Genomic DNA, 14,462 nt, shown 5'->3' with positions numbered 1-14,462 from the left:
TTCAGAAACCCCCAAATTCGCCGAGAGGGAGAGGTTGCAACTTTCAGGAGCCTCGGAGAGCGGCGGTTGGGTAGTGGGGTTTTTTTTCGGTTCGGAGGATGAGGTGAGGTTTTATACTCGGGAGCGGCCAGCCAGCCATGTCTCCGCCGGAGCGGACGGCCTGGATGTCATGGTTTTGTGCTTGGCTTCGAGAGATCGGACGGCGGAGGCCAGCGGTTGGGCGGTGCCACGGATCGCGGTTGTTGCGTGCCTCGCTCCTATTGGCTAGAATATGGAGGACGCGGATCGGGGATTAGTGTGGGGTGGTTCGACTGGTGGTCGTACACGGTGTGTTTTTTCGAATGTACGAGAAAATGGGCTGCCTCTGATATGTGGGGACAAGGTGCTGTGCCGTCACGTGTGTAGACGCTGCCTTTGTGTTAGCGTTTTTTTTTGCAGGGAGAAATGATGTTTTATTCCACAATGAAAGGGTTACAATCACGAGACACCAATTCCTCACACCACGAAGGAATCAAGTACAACCATACCGCGGTACAAGCTTCAGTACGGCTATAGTGTGCCAATTGATGTGCTACCCTATTTTGATATCTGCTAATTTTTAGAGGAACAAACTTCCTAACTACCAAATGAGCTTTAATCTCAGCAGCTAGATGACCATAGGCCGACCTGAAAAGATTATCGCTTGAGAGAATGGCCAGAGCATTTGAAGAGTCTGATTGAACAATCACTGGGCATTCCGAATGTTGAATGGCCAATGCCATACCCTGCATAATAGCATGAATTTCTGCTTTCAGGGCATCATTACAGTGGAAAATGTATCTGTATGCCGCAAAAATTGTAGATCCGTTCTCTCTGCGAAGCACCATGCCAATCAAAGCGCGTCCATCTTGGCCTGAGAATAAACCGTCTACCGACAACGCAACCCAGCCCATAGGCGGAGGAGGCCAAGGCGTGGGGGATTCTGTAATTTTTACACACTTTGGCCGACTATCCTCATACAACGGCATCTTCCCTTTGACGATTTCCCCCATGCTATAGTTCCTTACCAAATTCAGTGACTTATAATAACTGTCAAGATAATCCACAGTTACCTCTACTGGGGTCTCATTCTTCCCGTGTGTTATATCATTTCGGAGTTGCCAAATACGCCAGATCGTCATGATTACCAAGTCCCTGGTCTTGTCCGAACATTTTGAAAGTAGCTCCAGTATCCAGTCCTTACCAGAGTCCACTAGTAGTGAGTCATCAGGCAAGGGCCAGATTGCACGTAAGCCCTCCCAAACACGTAGGGCGTGCATGCATGAAATCAATGCATGAAAACTGCTTTCAATCTCCGCTCCACAAATAGGACATGATCTTTGTATATGAATACGACGATGCGCTTTGCCTAGATTAGTTGCCAATGCACCTATCGCCGTCTTCCATGCCATAATACGCATCTTGAGTGGAACATTAGATTTCCAAATCGAATTCCAAATCGATCTGTCACCGTCCGGTCTAGTACTACATGCGCCCCCTGAATGCATCTCATCATGTGTTTCCGTCGCCAACATGTAGGCACTTTTGACTGTAAAATTCCCATGCGGCTCGAGAAACCAGCCGATGAAGTCCTGCTGGTTCCTAGGAGACGTGCGTATCTTAAGAATCTCAGCAACATCCATTGGCCAAAAATGCTCCTCGACACGGTCTCTGATCCAAGCACCATTATTATCTAAGAAATCAGAGACACGGTTAAAACGGCAATTCCTTTTAGGAGTAATTGGTCGAAAATCATATCGTCAAGGAATCCAAGGATCTCTCCACGTTCTAACCGATGCACCATCACCAATCCTCCATATTATTCCTTTCTTAACAAGATCCAAACCATGAGCTATTCCTTTCCATACGACCGATGAATTTCCAGTGAAAACCGTATCCAAGATACTGCCGCGTGGAAAATATTTTGCCTTCAATAGACGAGCACATAAACTGTCAGGGGAATCAATCAATCGCCACGCTTGTTTTGCCAATAACGCTTGATTAAAAGCACGCATATCCCTGAATCCCATACCCCCCTTGCTTTTAGGGAGTCTCAGCTTATCCCAGCTCAGCCATGCCATTTTTCTCTTGCCACTCTCAACTCCCCACCAGTACTGCCTCATCATCCTTGTCAGATCGTCACATACCGAAGCAGGTAAGTGAAACACGCTCATAATATATGTGGGAATAGCATGGGCTACAGATTTGATTAAAATCTCTTTGTTACCTAAAGACATGAATTGCTCGCTCCAGTCCACTAGTCTCTTCCTCAATCTTTCGTGGGTGGTTTCAAACCTCCCTTTATGCATTCTCCCCTCAGGTACCGGCAAACCCAAATATTTGGGTTCAAACGCTTCACTTGTAATCTCCAAAATACTCTTTACTTCCCCAGATACCACCTCAGTGTAGTTACTGGAGAAAAGGATGGAACACTTTGATGGGTTTATAAGTTGTCCCGTAGCCAGCGCATAAGTGCTCAACAAACCTTTCACAATTGTTGCTTGCTGTTCCGAGGCTCGAAAAAACAATAGTGAATCATCCGCAAATAATAAGTGAGATATCGTCGGTGCACGACGACAAATTTTAACACCTTCCAGCCCCTCCTCCGTAATAGCTTTGTTGACCAAACAAGATAGGGCATCAGCAACAAAGAGAAATAAAAATGGGGACAAGGGATCACCTTGTCTGAGGCCACGAGAGGGTATGAAAGACTCCAATAGTTTCCCATTCAATTTCACTGAATACTTCACAGAGGAAACACACGCCATGATCCAAGAAATCCACACATGAGAAAAACCCCACTTGCGTAGGGCCTTCTCCAAGAATACCCAGTCCACCCGGTCATATGCCTTAGAAAGATCCAATTTATACGCACAACATGCCGGTGAACTACCACTAACAGATTGAATATGATCAATACACTCGAAAGCTATAATAGAATTATCAGTAATAAGTCTCCCTGGAATAAACGCGCTCTGATTTTCCGATATGAGCTCCGACAAAATGGGACATAGTCAGTTTACCATGCACTTATAGACTATTTTTTAGATCACATTACACAAGCTTAGCGGTCTAAAATCCTTGAGCTCCTTCGGAAATTGGACTTTTGGAATCAACACAATAGCTGTGTCATTAGCTCCGTCTGGCATAACCCCAGAAGCAAAAAACTCCAATACTGCTGCAATAATTTCTCCTTTCACCACCGCGCAATTATGTTGAAAAAAATGAGTAGGAAAACCATCCGTACCTGGGGCCTTAATGGGCCAATCTGAAAGAGAGCATCCGAAATCTCCTTCTCAGTGAACGGAGCACATAAAACATCATTCATCTCTGCAGTAACTTTCTCCTCAATACACTCTAGCACAACATCTGGGGTTAAAGTCGGGTCTTTAGTGTACACCTCCTGAAAATATGATCTTGTCATTAACTCCATCTCAGAAGGAGCATTACACCAAGTGCCATCAAGTCGATGTAGCCGAAGTATATGATTTCGTCTAGCTCGCCAAACAGCCCTTCGATGCAAGTATTCTGTGTTCCTTTCTCCTTCTTTTATCCAAGTTATCCGCGAACGTTGCAGCCACAACATCTCTTCTCTGTATAGAAGCTCATCAAGTTCATGCATCTTCTGCCGAATCAAGCAACGATCGGCATTATCTTCTTGTAAGCTTCCAAGTTCCAACCGGAGCCTCTCAATATCACGCAGGACATGCCCAAAATTTTTGCTGCTCCATTGCCGAAGGTTTTTCATCAATTCTTTCAACGAATTTGAAACCGATCCCAAGTTTCCAGCCGGTCGGTTCCTCTCCCATGCACGTCCAATAACGTCTTGCAGGTTGGGATCCCTTTCCCACATAATTTCATATCGTGCCGCCCCTCGTCGTCTATGATTTCCATCGGATGGGACCATCTCGAGGACGATCGGGCAATGGTCTGAGCACGAAGACGCAAGGTGGACCACTCTCGACGCTGGGAAAAGGTCACGCCACTGCTCATCCGCACATACACAGTCCAACCGCACTCGCACATTGCTGTTTCCAACTTGCCCATTATCATATGTGAATGGCATCCCCGAGAAGCCAAGATCCACCAATTCACAAAGCATCAGGCAGTCCCTAAACGCGGTCATCTGAGTTTCTGATCTCATAACTCTTGACATATGTTCGTGTTGCCAAAGATCTTCGTTGAAGTCCCTACATACCAGCCATGGGTCTTGCGACACCGCTCTCAACCGAGTTAGATGATCCCACATGAGGTGCCTGTTCTCAACCCTTGGCTCACCATAAATAAAAGTCATACGCCATTTTTTAACACAGCTTTTATCCTCAACCGAGACATCAATGTACCGTTGACATGAATCCAAAACTGTGACCAGCAAGGATTCATCCCAGTAGAGCGCAAGACCACCACTCAATCCCGAGCTATTCACACCACAGAATCCTTTCAAACCTAGTCTCCATCTCAATTTTTCCATCTTATCAGCTGCTTGCCTTGTTTCACAAAGAAAGACAAGCTTGGGGATGTTGGTTTTCGAGAGGGCCAACACCTCACGAACTGTCCGGCGGTTCCCCGCCCCCCGGCAGTTCCAAATTAGGGAATTCATTGTTCCCGGCGCGGCTCCTCATGGGAGCCCGCCGCAATGTTTAAATCATCAACAGAGTTAATACCATTCTTCACTCTTTTACTTCCCGAACTAGAGGTTGGCGAAGATGTATGAATATCCTCACCATTCCCTGAAGCTTTTGCAATAATATGCTCAATTAGCTCACCATGTACAACCACAAAATCATCAGTTGGAAGAAGACGCTTCCTCACACTTTTGTCCACTTCCATGCTTGTGTTTCCAGCAGCGTTAATCACCTGCACAGTCAGCACCTTTCCAGAAGAGGGGTCCTTCAGTGGACTAGATGCAGTATTCTCAAGATTCACATCACCTTTTTCAACAGTACTAGGATTAGCACCATGACAACCTCCTTTTAATTCAGTTCTGTTCATATTTGGTGGATCCGCATAAAGCCAATCCCCAAACTTCAACTCCTTTGCAGCATATTCGCCCGACCCACACTCCTTATATTCATGTCCAATTCTGCCACAGAACTTACAAAATCGAGCAAGTTTCTCATATCTTACAGCAAAAACCTGCCTCTCCTTTCCTCTGATAATACTTACATGCTTTGTTAGGGCCTCACGTACATCATGCTTCACCCTAATTTGATATAAACATCCCCTCATGTTTGTTTTTAGGGCTAAATATTGCTTTTATTAAATTTCAACAATCATTGCAATATAAATAATGTTTGGGAAATGATGTGCGCGACTTGATCGCGTAGCGACCCACTACACACTTGTCTCCCCCGATCCACTTTTTTGCATTGATTTTTTTCTTCCTTGGCCGACCAGGTGCCCTTGGCCCATCATGATCCATTTTCTTTCTTCTCCTCCTCTTCGGCCCGTTGTCCTCAGCCTTACCTTCTTCTGAAAGAATCGAGAACAGGGGTTATTATACCCTTAACAAGAAAAGGTGGTGGTTTTTTGTTTCTTCAAGTTAAGGTTGAGTTTAACACATGTTAAAAGGGGCACAATACATTTTAGACAAGCATAGTAAACGTATGAGCAACGAAAAGAGTAAAGCATGCAAGTACAAGAATGTAAAGAGGATGGGAAATGGAGTGTGCAAACTCAAAGAAGATCGCAGATTTTTGACGTGGTTCTGATGGGTGGTGCTACCGTATGTTCATGTTGATGTAGACTTCAACCCACGATGGGTAACAGCTGCGCGAGTCCACGAAGGACTCCACCCATGAAGGGTCCATGAATAAGCAACTTTGTCTATCCCACCATGGCCATCGCCCACGTAGGACTTGCCTCACTCGGGTAGATCTTCACGAAGTAGGCGATCTCTTTGCCCGTACAAAATATGACTCTATGTGAATGCCTCCGGTGGTGTATCGGGATGTGCAATGAATCAAGAGCGGCATGTATAAAAAATATGATGAATGGTGGCTTCGCCATAAATACAATGTCAACTACATGATCATGCATAGCAATATGACAATGATGGACCGTGTCATAATAAACGGAACGGTGAAAAGTTGCATGGTAATATATCTCGGAATGGCTATGAAAATGCCACAATAAGTAGGTATGCTTGCTGTTTTGAGGAAGGTATAAGGTGGGTTTATGCTAGCGGCGAAAGTTGCGCGGTACTAGAGAGGCTAGCAATGGCAAAAAGGTGAGAGTGCATATAATCCATGGACTCAACATTAGTCATAAAGAACTCACATACTTATTGCAAAAATCTAGTAGTCATCAAAACAAAGTACTACGCGCATGCTCCTAGGGGATAGATTGGTAGGAAAAGACCATCGCTCGTCCCCGACCTGTTAGGGAATGTTGCATGCAATTTCAAAAAAATTCCTACGATCACGCAAGATCTATCTAGGAGATGCATAGCAACGAGAGGGGGAGAGTGTGTCTACATACCCTCGTAGACCGAAAGCGGAAGTGTTAGCTTAACGCGGTTGATGTAGTCGAACGTCTTCGTGATCCAACCGATCAGGCACCAAACGTACGACACCTCTAAGTTCTGCACACATTCAGCTCGATGACGTCCTTCGAACTCTTGATCCAGCAAAGTGTCGAGGGAGTGTTTTGTTAGCACGAAGACATGGTGATGGTGATGGTGATGTGATCCGCGCAGGGCTTCGCCTAAGCACTACGACAATATGACCGGAGGAGTAAACTATGGAGGGGGGCACCGCACACGGCTAATAGAACAATTGATGTGCTTTGGGGTGCCCCCTGTCCTCGTATATAAAGGAGGAGAGGGGAGGAGGCCGGCCCTAGGGGCACGCCAAGTGGGGGGAACCCACTAGGACTCCTAGTCCTAGTCGGACCCCTTCCTTCTTTCGGAGGGGGAAAGGGGGAAGGAGAGGGAGAGGGAGAAGGAAAGGGGGTCGCGTAGATGATATCAGAGCCAGGTCTATGCGTAGATGATATGCACGAGTAGAACACAAAGAGTTGTGGGCGGTGATAGTCATACTGCTTACCACCAACGTCTTATTTTGATTCGGCATTATTGTGGGATGAAGCGGTCTGGACCAACCTTACATGTCCACGAACATGAGACCGGTTCCACTGATAGACATGCAACTAGTTTTGCATAAAGGTGGCTGGCGGGTGTCTGTTTCTCCTACTTTAGTTGAATCATATTTTGACTACAGCCGGTCCTTGAAGAAGGTTAAAACAGCAAATTTGATCAATCACCATTGTGGTTTTTGCGTGGTTAAGAACGGTTCTTGCTAGAAGTGAAGGAAATATGCCCTATATGCAATAATAAAGTTGTTATTTATATTTCCTTATATCATGATAAATGTTTATTATTCATGCTAGAATTGTATTAACCGGTGATAACCCACAAGTATAGGGGATCGCAACAGTTTTCGATAAGTAAGAGTGTCGAACCCAACGAGGAGCTAAAGGTAGAACAAATATTCCCTCAAATTCTATCGACCACTGATACAACTCTACGCACGCTTGACGTTCGCTTTACCTAGAACAAGCATGAAACTAGAAGTACTTTGTAGGTGTTGTTGGATAGGTTTGCAAGATAATAAAGAGTATGTAAATAAAAAGCAGGGGCTGTTGTAAATAAAGAAGCAACTAAAGTAAATATGGCGAGTGTGGAAAAATGATGGTAGGAGTTGCGAAATTGTCCCTTAAGCAATTGACTACTTTACTAGACCGATAGCAAGTATTATGTGGGAGAGGCCACTGCTAGCATGTCATCCCTTACTTGGAATTCTATGCACCTATGATTGGAACTATTAGCAAGCATCCGCAACTACTAATGTTCATTAAGGTAAAACCCAACCATAGCATTAAGATATATTGGTCCCCCTTCAATCCTGTATGCATCAATTTCTATGCTAGGTTGAAGCTTCTGTCACTCTTGCCCTCCAATACATAGTCCTGTCAACATACAACTAACCCTATGGTTTGATCCACGCGCGCAATCATATGATGGGCACCAATTGACAACAACATAACCACAAGCAAATTAAATCAATCATGGCAATTCATCAACCACCGATAGGACAACGAAAATCTACTCAGACATCATAGGATGGCAACACATCATTGGATAATAATATGAAGCATAAAGCACCATGTTCAAGTAGAGGGTACAACGGGTTGCGGGAGAGTGGACTGCTGTAGATAGAGGGGGGGAAGGTGATGGAGATGTTGGTGAAGATGGCGGAGGTGTTGGTGAAGATCGCGGTGATGATGACGGCCCCCGGTGGCACTCCGGTGCCACCGGAAGCGAGAGGGAGAGAGCCCCCCTCCTTCTTCTTCTTCCTTGACCTCCTCCCTAGATGGGAGAAGGGTTTCCCCTCTGGTCCATGGCCTCCATGGCATGGGAGGGGCGAGAGCCCCTCCGAGATTGGATCTGTCTTTTTGTCTCTCTCTATTTCTGCGCTCTCATCTGGCTCTGTTTCACCATTTCGTATATATATGGAGATCCGTAACTCCGATTGGCCTGAAACCTTCGCCGTGATTTTTTCCGAATATTAGCTTTCTTGCAGCAAAAGAAGAGCGACAACCGCCTTACGGTGGGCTCACGAGGGTAGGGGGCGCGCCCTAGGGGGGGGGCCTGCCTCGTGACCACCTCGGGCACTGGTTCGCATTGATTTTCCTTCCGAATTTTCCATATTTTCCAAAAATAAGCTCCGTCCGTTTTTATCCTATTTAGACTCCGTTTGATATGGATATTCTGCGAAACCAGAAACATGCAACAGACAGGAACTGGCACTAGGCACTGGATCAATATGTTAGTCCCAAAAATAATATAAAAAGTTGCCAAAAAGTATATGAAAGTTGAATAATATTGGCATGGAACAATAAAAAATTATAGATACGACGGAGACGTATCAGCATCCCCAAGCTTAATTCCTGCTCGTCCTCGAGTAGGTAAATGATAAAAAAAAGATAATTTTTGATGTGGAATGCTACCTAGCATAATCTTGATCGTATGTCTAATCATGGCATGAATATTAAGACACGAGTGATTCAAAGCAATAGTCTATCATTTGACATTAAGACAATAATACTTCAAGCATACTAATAAAGCAATCATATCTTTTCAAAATAACATGGCCAAAGAAAGTTATCCCTACAAAATCATATAGTCTGGCTATGTTCCATCTTCACCACACAAAATATTCAAATCATGCACACCCCTGATGACAAGCCAAGCAATTGTTTCATACTTTTGATGTTCTCAAACCTTTTCAACTTTCACGCAATACATGAGCGTGAGCCATGGACATAGCACTATAGGTGAAATAGAATATGATGGTGGAGGAGACAAAAAGGAGAAGATAGTCTCACATCAATTAGGCGTATCAACGGGCTATGGAGATGCCCATTAATAGATATCAATGTGAGTGAGTAGGGATTGCCATGCAACGGATGCACTAGAGCTATAAGTATATGAAAGCTCAAACTGAAACTAAGTGGGTGTGCATCCAACTTGCTTGCTCATGAAGACCTAGGGCATTTGAGGAAGCTCATCGTTGGAATATACAAGCCAAGTTCTATAATGAAAATTCCCACTAGTATATGAAAGTGATAACTCAAGAGACTCTCTATATGAAGAACATGGTGCTACTTTGAAGCACAAATGTGGTAAAAGGATAGTAACATTGCCCCTTCTCTCTTTTTCTCTCATCATTTTTTTGTTTTCTTTTTTTCTCCTTTTTTGGGCCTTCTTTTTTTGGCCTTTCTCTTTTTTATATTTTTATATTTTTTATTTATTTTTTCGTCTGGAGTCTCATCCCGACTTGTGGGGGAATCATAGTCTCCATCATCCTTTCCTCACTGGGGCAATGCTCTAATAATGATGATCATCACACTTTTATTTACTTACAACTCGATATTACAACTCGATATCTAGAACAAAGATATGACTCTATATGAATTCCTCCAGCGGTGTACCGGGATGTACAATGATCTAGCATAGCAATGATATCAAAAAACGGACAAGCCATGAAAACATCATGCTAGCTATCTTACGATCATGCAAAGCAATATGGCAATGAATGCTCAAGTCATGTATATGATGATGATGGAAGTTGCATGGCAATATATCTAGGAATGGCTATGGAAATGCCATAATAGGTAGATATGGTGGCTGTTTTGAGGAAGGTATATGGTGGGTTTATGGTACCGGCGAAAGTTGCGCGGTACTAGAGAGGCTAGCAATGATGGAAGGGTGAGAGTGCGTATAATCCATGGACTCAACATTAGTCATAAAGATCTCACATACTTATTGCAAAAATTTATTAGTCATCGAAACAAAGTACTACGCGCATGCTCCTAGGGGGATAGATTGGTAGGAAAAGACCATCGCTCGTCCCCGACCGCCACTCATAAGGAAGACAATCAATAAATAAATCATGCTCCGACTTCATCACATAACGGTTCACCATACGTGCATGCTATGGGAATCACAAACCTCAACACAAGTATTTCTATAATCCACAACTACCCACTAGCATGACTCTAATATCACCATCTTTATATCGCAAAATTATTGCAAGGAATCAAACATATCATATTCAGTGATCTACAAGTTTTCTGTAGGATTTTATGACTAACCATGTGAATGACCAGTTCCTGTCATCTCTCTAAATAGATATAAGTGAAGCAAGAGAGTTTAATTCTTTCTACAAAAGATGTACCCATGCTCTAACAAGTATAAGTGAAGCAAAAGAGCATTCTACAAATGGCGGTTGTCTAAGTGAAGAGAAACAAGCAATCCAAACTTCAAATGATATAAGTGAAGCACATAAAGCATTCTATAAAGCCATACTCAAAAGATATAAGTGAAGTGCAATGAGCATTCTATAAATCAACCAAGGACTATCTCATACCAGCATGGTGCATAAAAAGAAAAGTAAAAACTAAATGCAAAAGACGCTCCAAGATTGCACATATCGCATGAACGAAACGAATCCGAAAACATACCGATACTTGTTGAAGAAAGAGGGGATGCCTTCCCAGCATCCCCAAACTTAGACGCTTGAGTCTCCTTGAATATTTACTTGGGGTGCCTCGGGCATCCCCAAGCTTGAGCTCTTGCCTCTCTTCCTTCTTCTCACATCGAAACCTTCTCAATCATCGAACACTTCATCCACACAAAACTTCAACAGAAAACTTGGTAAGATCCGTTAGTATAATAAAGCAAATCACTACTCTAAGTACTGTTGCAAACCAATTCATATTTTATTTTTGCATTGTGTCTACTGTAATATAACTTTTTCATGGCTTAATTCACTGATATAAATTGATAGTTTCATCAAAACAAGCAAACTATGCATCAAAAACAGAATCTGTCTAAAACAGAACAGTCTGTAGCAATCTGAACATTTACCATACTTATGATACTTGAAAAATTCTACCAAAATTAGTAAAAATAAACAATTTTTATAGGAAGACAGTGCAAAAAGAATCAGGACCATTTGACGTTCCAGCTAAAAATCTAAAATCATGCACTACAGGCAAAGTTTCTGTCCTGCACCACACAAACCATCAAGCAAATGTAAACATCCTAAAGGCAAACCTTGGCACATTATTTTTATAATACAATGGAATTGTACAAGGGGATAATTATTTTTGTTGAAAAGTTTCTGTAATCAAGATTCACAAAGTTGCCGTGAGCATGAACAAAGTTCAAGGAGCTCTCCCACTTCAACAGTGCTTGTCTTTCTCACTTTCACTTTCCTTTTTGAAAAGTTTTGGGTTCCCCTCTTTATTTTTGTTGTTTTTAAACTATATGAGAGCACTCAAAAGAAATAAATGACTCTCTAAAACTTCTGGGTTGTCTCCCTGGCAGCGCTTTCTTTAAAGCCATTAAGCTAGGCACATAGTGCTCAAGTAATGAATCCACCCGGATCCCAAGGTATATCAAAGCCAATTCTAATTAACAATTATTTGTAATTTAGTAGTGAGCACAAGGCAACATATATCAAGCAATGGCGAAGTCTAACTCTCTTCCTATGCATCGGCATGTCATAAAAGAACAATTCATGCACACATAGTAAAGGCCAATGCATAGTATAAACCGTTTCTTGCAATTTTATCATGTTGGAAACATAGAGAGGTGGAGATATAGTTCCTCTCTCATAATAATTGCAAGTAGGAGCAGAAAGCACATGCATATTATATTTATCGAAATCATCATGTGCAACGGTAAAAGGCAACCCATCAATATAATCCTTAATAAGTGCAAACTTCTCCGATATAGTATAATCGGGAGAATTCAAAAAGATAATAGGACTATCATGCGTGGGTGCAATAGCAACAATTTCATGTTTAACATAAGAAACTATAGCAAGTTCATCTCCATAAGCATAATTCATATTGGCATCTTGGCCATAAGCATAGCAAGCATCATCAAAAAGGGATATTTCAAAAGAATCATAGGGATCATAACAATCATCATAGCAATCATCCTTCGGTAAGCACAAAGGGGAATTAAACAATGTATGAGTTGAAGAGTTACTCTCATTAGAAGGTGGGCACGGGTGATCAATCCGCTCTTCCTCCTTTTGTTCTTCGCTCTCCTCCTCATCCTTTTCATCCAATGAGCTCACAGTGTCATCAATTTCTTCTTCCATAGATTCCTGCAAAATATTAGTCTCTTCTTGGACAGTGGAGTATTCCTCAATATATTGTTTACCATAGGTATTAGAAGCATAATTATCATAGCAATATTGGAGTATAGCAAAAAAATTAGATTTGTGAAAAGTAGCATCATACTTTTCAATCAAAGAAGCAATTTCATAAGCACCCTTAAAAGCAACAAATTCTTCAATTTGTTGAACATCATAGTAATTGTAAACACCCTTAGCATACGAAGATACGATTCCATTATCACTAAACAAACATTGGTAGGGAAGGTGTTTCTTAGGGTCTTCAGAACAACAAGTATAATCATATATTTCACATAAATTCCAAGCATAGCATTGCAAACGATGAATTTGATCCAGTAAAGTTTTCCCTTTTTCAGATATTCGGTGTCGCACATAACAAGCATTCTCATCTAAAGATTTTCCCTCAACTAAGCTAGTTGGGGTTTCAGCACGAGCACATAGGGATCGAAGATGATCCAAGTAATAAGCTTCAGTAGTGTGATAGATTTTGATTGGTTCTTCAACCATTGGTTCAGTAGGTACAACTATTTTTTTGGTATTTTGCGTTTCCTACCCATAACTAAAGATAGAAAACAACTAAGAACAGCAAATAAAAATTACTTAGTGATAAAGCAAACAAGCACACACGAGAATATTCACCCCACGCTATTGCTCCCCGGCAACGACGCCAGAAAAAGGTCTTGATAACCCACAAGTATAGGGGATCGCAACAGTTTTCGATAAGTAAGAGTGTCGAACCCAACGAGGAGCTAAAGGTAGAACAAATATTCCCTCAAGTTCTATCGACCACCGATACAACTCTATGCACGCTTGACGTTCGCTTTACCTAGAACAAGTATGAAACTAGAAGTACTTTGTAGGTGTTGTTGGATAGGTTTGCAAGATAATAAAGAGTATGTAAATAAAAAGCAGGGGCTGTTGTAAGCAAAGAAGCAACTAAAGTAAATATGGCGAGTGTGGAAAAGTGGTGGTAGGAGTTGCGAAATTGTCCCTTAAGCAATTGACCACTTTACTAGACCGATAGCAAGTATTATGTGGGAGAGGCCACTGCTAGCATATCATCCCTTACTTGGAATTCTATGCACTTATGATTGGAACTATTAGCAAGCATCCGCAACTACTAATGTTCATTAAGGTAAAACCCAACCATAGCATTAAGATATATTGGCCCCCTTCAATCCCATATGCATCAATTTCTATGCTAGGTTGAAGCTTCTGTCACTGTTGCCCTCCAATACATAGTCCTATCAACATACAACTAACCCTATGGTGTGATCCACACGCGCAATCATATGATGGGCACTGTTGGGGATATTACTACTGGGCGTAAACCGGCCAGGAAAGGCCGGGTTAACTTCATCCGTAGTTGATTATGCTTGAAGCCCATGTAGACAGAAGAGGGAAGGTCCATGGCCCAGAACCGGTTTAAGGCCCGTAGCCGTGAACCGGCATTTGTATGAAACTTGTATTGTAAGATAGAAAGAGTGGATACCGAACCGGACACGTTTATGAGCCGGTCTCGGGACTCTGTAAACCGACGGGCGCCGCCCATGTATATAAGGGGACGACCTGGCAGCGGTTCAGAAAAACAGACAACAACTTGAGAGCCAGACAAAGTGGATTCGCTCCCTGGCCTTCGAAACCCTAGCAATACCAATCACAACTAGACATAGGCTTTTACCTTCCTTGAAGGGGCCGAACTAGTATAAAATTCCCCGTGTCCCTTTGTCC

The sequence above is a fragment of the Triticum aestivum genome, chromosome 2A, assembly GCF_018294505.1.
Source record: "Triticum aestivum cultivar Chinese Spring chromosome 2A, IWGSC CS RefSeq v2.1, whole genome shotgun sequence".
Lineage (NCBI taxonomy): Eukaryota > Viridiplantae > Streptophyta > Magnoliopsida > Poales > Poaceae > Triticum > Triticum aestivum.
The sequence above is the reverse complement of the archived record's forward strand: the minus strand, read 5'-3'. Positions refer to the sequence as shown.